Source organism: Octodon degus, unplaced genomic scaffold (assembly GCF_000260255.1).
Source record: "Octodon degus isolate 3935 unplaced genomic scaffold, OctDeg1.0 scaffold00308, whole genome shotgun sequence".
In the NCBI taxonomy this organism is placed as follows: domain Eukaryota; kingdom Metazoa; phylum Chordata; class Mammalia; order Rodentia; family Octodontidae; genus Octodon; species Octodon degus.
The window spans coordinates 1,657,529-1,664,175 of NW_004524884.1; positions in this window are offsets into that span (position 1 = coordinate 1,657,529).

Below are 6,647 nucleotides of genomic sequence, written 5' to 3' on the forward strand. Positions count from 1 at the left end.
TTTTTTTTTTTTGGTTTATGGTATTTATCTCCATGTTGTATCCTTTGTATCTCCTCTTAAAGGCTTTCTGAAATATGAGTTTAGTTAATGTTCAAGAAAGAAAGAAAAGTTGTATATTTGTTTCCTGACAGGACTATGAGGAATCTACATCAAGAAAGAAAGACCCTGTTAGAATTTCTCCAGGTAATTTATTCTCTCAGAAAAAAATTAAGAGGCCATTCTCATTACGGTTGGAAAAATTTTTTATCTTTATCAAAGAACGTTCATCAGAACTAAGTGTGTAATATCTCCAGATTCATCATCCACTCCTCACATATGTACATCCCAAATTTCTGGATCTTATCCCTTCTCAGTCTATTTTCTCAGATTAACAGTAGAACCAATATGAGACTAAAAATTCAAATTACATTACATTTGAAACATTGGCAAGATTATGTTCTGCATTTGATTTTAAGTATTCTCAAACCTATGAGTATAGAAGATAATAGTTTCAATAAGGTCAGAAGTGGTAGCCTTCGGGGTGTTTATTTGGGCTAAAGCTGGAAATTCACACCCCAGATCTAATCTTCCCCCCATTTTGTCCAAAAAGCCTAGAAACAATCTAAAGATCTCACAAAATTTGTTAGTTTGCCAAAAATGTTTGGAAGTACTGTATTCTATACAGAGTCAACTTAAATATTTTATATGTAATTGAATAGAAGTATACAGTGATAGTGTTTTGCAAATCTTTATTTAAAGTTTACTTTAAGAACTCTCAGCATTCTTCTTATTGCTAGAAAAGGAGTTATTGGCATATTTTAATATAATAATATTAACAAACCAATTCGTCAAACTCCAGAAATTAACAAAAGCTTCCCTTACAATTATATTCCTTTAGAACATAGTAATAGAGCATTATTTAGTCAAGGTCTTAAAAGAAATAGAACTGTATGTATGTATGTTTGTAAGTATACATGCGATTACACACACACACACACACACACACACACACACACATCTAGTGCCATATAGGACTGAAGAATTGGTATATGATATTATAAACATTTAGGACACTGATTTTGCTACTTGGAAACAAAAAAAAAAAAAACTAATGTAATTCTAGTTTGAAAGCCAGCACACTCAAACCTCTAAATGTCTAAACATTTTGTATCTGTCCAAAGATAGGCAAAAAGATTTTGACTGCAGTAGAACACCCATCTCTGACAAAACAAAATGAAAAGCGGGGATATTCTGGGATCCAAAGCTATAAAATCAGTCAAATGTGTGTAGGTGGGACTTGGCCCAGTGCCTAAGGCAAACAAGCTACCTCACTCCTGAGATGAACATCCTATCTGGTTAAGTTTGCTATCAGTTGCTAGTCCACATAGTGTCATGTGTTACTAACTTCACAAGAGTGTGAATAAAGGAATGTTTTGCTGTGGAAAAAAGAGAGAAAAATAATAATAGCTAGATACTTGGAAACAGCGTGTATGCTCATTCACGAATGAATGAATTGAAAAATGTGAAATACAACAAATATCATCGAATTCATTTTATTTTGTTTAGTAAAATTCTGTATCATTTCTGATGATTTGTTACTAGTTTGTAAACTCTTTAAAAAGATAAAAATTATGGTACTTATACACCATGGAGTAGTACTAGTCAGTAATAAAGAATGAAAAACTTGAGTAATTCGTAGAAAAAAAAAAGCACTTTGAGACCACGATGTTGTTACAGGAATAAGTCACAAAAAACTAACTATCTCATAGCTTTTGTTATTGGAGGGATCTAGAGGTGGAGGAGGGATGGGGAGGGAATAGGGGAAGCAAAAACATGTAACACTGACGTATGTGTATACTAGCTCTGCACAATGAATTTTTTTTTTTATGTATTGCAGCATGTACTAAGAAATGAATAGGTGTTTTCAGGAAATCAAGTCTTCTCATCTGCCAACATAGTATAGCTTCCTATTCACTTAAGTTTTCATTTCTGCTTGTTAATAAAGTTTTATAATTTCTACAAAAAAGCAAAGATAGGAAAATTGCTAAAATTCTCCCTCAAGACAGACAACAGCAAGAGTTTCCTCTTACCTCTCTCATCATTGAAGGCAATTTGTCTTAATCAGTATATTGATGCAAATATTAACCATATCCAGAAACTTCCTGTCAGACACACCCAAAAAAGTCTGATCAAATATCTAAGTACTTTTTGGCCCAGTGGACGTAACATATAAAATTAGCTATCAAATATATGTACTTCAGCTCATGAACATTTTTGTTTGTAAACAATTTGGTTCACAAGCAGATGCATTTGACAAAGTTTTGTTTTCTTTATGAACTCTGCATTGGAGGATGAATACAAACATGGCCATCTTCCCTACAGGAACATGAACATGGCCATCTATTCCAGATTCATGGAACAAATTAAATTTGTGAACAGAGGTACCAATGTATTTATCTTGGATATACAAAAACATTTCAAAGAAACATATCTCGCATTCTTGGACTAAATATCATTGAATAATAGTACATTCTATCAAAAACAATGCAACTGAGAAATTCCTTAAAATCATTAAAAAAGGCTTATTGTTAAAGTATATTGACACAATATGTGGATATATGGCATATATATGAAAAGACATATACACAGACAGAGTTCCATAGCTTATCTATGTAAATACACATATACATATAAAATTCACTAACTTTTTCTCTACATTGGCTAAAATGCGCTGTGAAAAGAAATAGAAAATTGATCTGAAATTTTAATATTGTTGCTAACTCATATTTAAAAATACAAAACTCATAAATTTATTACAGAGCTATTAAATGTATAAATAGGCAAATGAAAAAATGTGCAATGAAAAACCAATATAATCGCAATGATAATGATTGCGATTTAACTTTAAAACTTAATTCACAGATTTAATGTAACTTTATTCTGAGTCACAATTCTCCTTGGATATAAGTTCTATTTAGAAGACAAGTGCCTAAAGCTAGTTAAGAAAATTGTGAAAGAATATAGAAATATGGAACTTGAGTTTTTGTATATTAAAAAACCCTAAAGCTAATTAGAAAATATGGTGTGGTTTTCAGTTATAGACTATATATCATGTATTAAATATTACAAAACTCTGAAATATCACAGTACATATTGGGAATATAATATGTAATTAAAAGTATATGATTCATTAAGAGAAAATATTCATTAAGCATTTTTCAACTTGAGAATTTGCTTGTCATTTGTAATATTTTGAATTATTTTCAGAAAGTGTGACCTAAAAACAATTTAAAATCTTTAAGATTTCTGGTATCCCAAAATGATTCCTAAGTTTAGTACTGAGATTTGAACTTAGAGATGCTCTATCACTTAGGATAAACCTCCGTTGTACTGTCTTAGATCTAGTTGTCCTCCCCAAGCCTCATGCAGTCATTGGTGGAGCTTTTTAGAGATGGCTGACTTTACAGTGTGTTATACTGGGAATATGTGATGACAGAATTGACTCATGGTGTGGTGCTAGGATTAAGGGTACCCTGAGTGTGAGTGCTATCTACCCTAAGGCTGGGTATCCTGGATAGAATATAAGAAATAGAAAAAGGTCTGCTGTTTTCACTTGCTGCTTCCTATGCCTTCTGCCTGCCATGAACTGATTCTCCTCCTCGATGCCCCTTTGCAATGGCAGCACCTTTCAGCCTGCCCATTATGAATTGAAAATGTAGCAGAAGATGCCCCAGTCCAGTATACTTCCATTTGCTAGTTGCTCAGGTACTAGTTCTGGTTACAGGTTCTGTTACTTTTGTTTCTTAGAAACAGCTGGTCAATATGATGCACAGATGATCAAAATGAAGCTTGTTGTAAGAACCAATCTCCAATGACAAGGTACTTTGCCTCTGTACATTCTGCTTTCTAGACAGCCAGAAGTCAGGTCCTGATATTTGGAGAATGATCTTGTCAGGGTACATCAACATAAATAAGTCAACATCAAAATCCTGCCTGTGAATTCCATATTTCTGCTTGCCATTGCAAAATATATATAAACTACGAGCTTAAATAAGCTTTTTTTCCTTGAACATTTTAGCATCAGTTATTGTGTCTCAGCAACAGGAAAAGTCACTGAGACACAGTCCTTTTAATTTTAAAAATTTAATGTGTATTTATTAGTGAATAGCTGCAGTACATAATATTTACAATTATCATATATGTTCATGTACTTAATATTCTTTAATTCTCTTTTCCTTTATTCCCTCTCCCTCTGTCTTTAGGTCCCCTTCATACTTGCAAAGATCTGTTTTCTATTATATATTTTGTATTTTCTTTTTAAAAATTATTTGTATTTTGGGTTTCTCATATACAGAAGCTTAAGGAATACATAAACTTGTATGTCAGATTTCACATTGAGACACTCATTTCCTTAGGATTTCTAGGCTAAACTTGAATTTACAATAGTCTGAACTCAAGTTCTGAATTAGCTAAAATTATGTGCATACATCACACTCACAGGCCTAGATGATTAATTTTAGCAAACATTTCAAGAAATGCATAATTATCTATTATCTTCACATGAGGTTAAAATCATGTCATAAGTAAGCATATGCACTTAATCATCTATGTTTACATATAAAATGCAATATTCTCTTATTTTTTTTTATTTTAATGAGAAAAAATAGCAATGAGACAGTTTCAAGACAGGTTAGTGGGACAGTTACAATAATTAACGTTGCATATTGTTGTATGCAATATAGTACATACAATATAACTCATAGTACTTAGTCATAGTACAAGATGCATTCATGATCTCTTGTCTAAACAATATTAGTACAAAACTTTCTTCTCATTTTGGTATTCTAAATGTATACTGCTTCTAACTTTTATTAATAATTGCTCTACTCTCTTTAAAGTAAATGTTTGAAAAAAATAAAGGTAATAAAAGAAAACAAGAGACAAGTAAAAAAATGTCATAGGACTGTCCTGCTACAATGTTGTATATGGTTTGATTTCTAAATTTCTATGTAAAAATGTGTAATTTTTTCCACATTCTATAGGAATTTAAAGTATAGAATATCCATGCTTATTGGAAAATACCAGTTCCATATTATGTCTAAGACAATTGATATTCAGATGGATAGTGATATTAAGTTCAACTGACTCTGGCAGGGTAATAATATCATTAAGCTTCTCTTCTGGATAGTTAACAACTAAAGTTTTCAAACAAAAAATTAGAGAAAAAGAAGGGCTACATGGATAGCCAATATTTTGGCCCTATCCCATCAAGGTTAGTGAGGACTTAGGACATAAGAGAACCTGTGCTGTGACATCTTGTAACTCAATGGTATCCTAAAATATATTTTGAGGAGAAGAGTTTTCCTTAGTTCACGTTTGCTAGATAAAACTTGTTTATGGATTAAACATATTGTAATGTTTACAAATATAATTCCATTATTTTCAATTGAAATTTTAATTATTTTTGTTTTCTATAAGTTCTGCATGATTTGTTATACATAGATTCTTATTTTTACCTTTTTCTTATAAGCTGTATTTTATCATTGCTTAATATGTATGTCATTTATTATTAAAGATAAAAGTATTACCATATCCCTCAAAATATTGTTTATATTCAAAGATTTTCATTTTGTTCATTGTTTCATTGTCACAAACTATCATTTTTCATTTCATTACTTCTTGAAGTTTACCTGCATATACAAATATAAAAATGATAAACTAGTGCACTGAATATAACACACTTCTATAATGAGAACTCAGATTACAAACTACAACATTGACAATAAACCAGATGCCTTCCCTTTGCTGGAAACTACTGCTATTATTATTTCACCTTAAGAACTTATAACTATTTCATATTAAGTTCTGCAACTGATCAAAATTGATTATTGCACATGGTATAAGCTAAAGATATATAAATATGAGTGTACGTGTGTGTATGTGTGTGCACAACTTCCTTTCATAACATCCTGTTGTCGCAGTATAATTTATAGGAACAATCTTACTGCTGCTATACAAAAGCAACAGTTTTTCTCATAAGTCAGATACTGATATATATTCATATGCTTATATTATACCAATTTCAATCTTTTAAAATTATTATTGCATTATCAGAAGCCTGGACCTCTACTAATGTCTAGATTTGCCTTATTTTCTTAGTATTTTTATTGCTTTACAATAACTTTGATTACACTTAGGTATTTATATTTCTGAATAAATTGAAAAATTACTGTCATTTTCACCAAATATTTTGTTGCTTACATTTTATTTTTTTTCACAATCTTATTGAGAGACATATAGCAATGAGACAGTTTCAAATCAAATTGGCATTACAGTTTCAATAATTAACACATTGCATACTCTCTTGCTAGTGGTTACTTGATGTACAAGATGCGGATATGATACCCTATTTACAAGCACCAGAAGAACAAATCTCTCTATTCATTAAGAGAATGTAACTATATTTCTATCCTAACCACTTTGAAAACACAGATACAAAGTAGTCATTCAACTGTACCTCCTTTTATGTTTAGTTCCGTCATTTAAATATTCTAGGTGTGTGAACTCAGCAAAATATTCCAAAATAGTCCAGAAGTTCATAATAGTATTCGGTCTTCTGCTTGACCGGCAATGTCAGAAGTTGTTGACCTGAGTCCTCTACAGCTCAA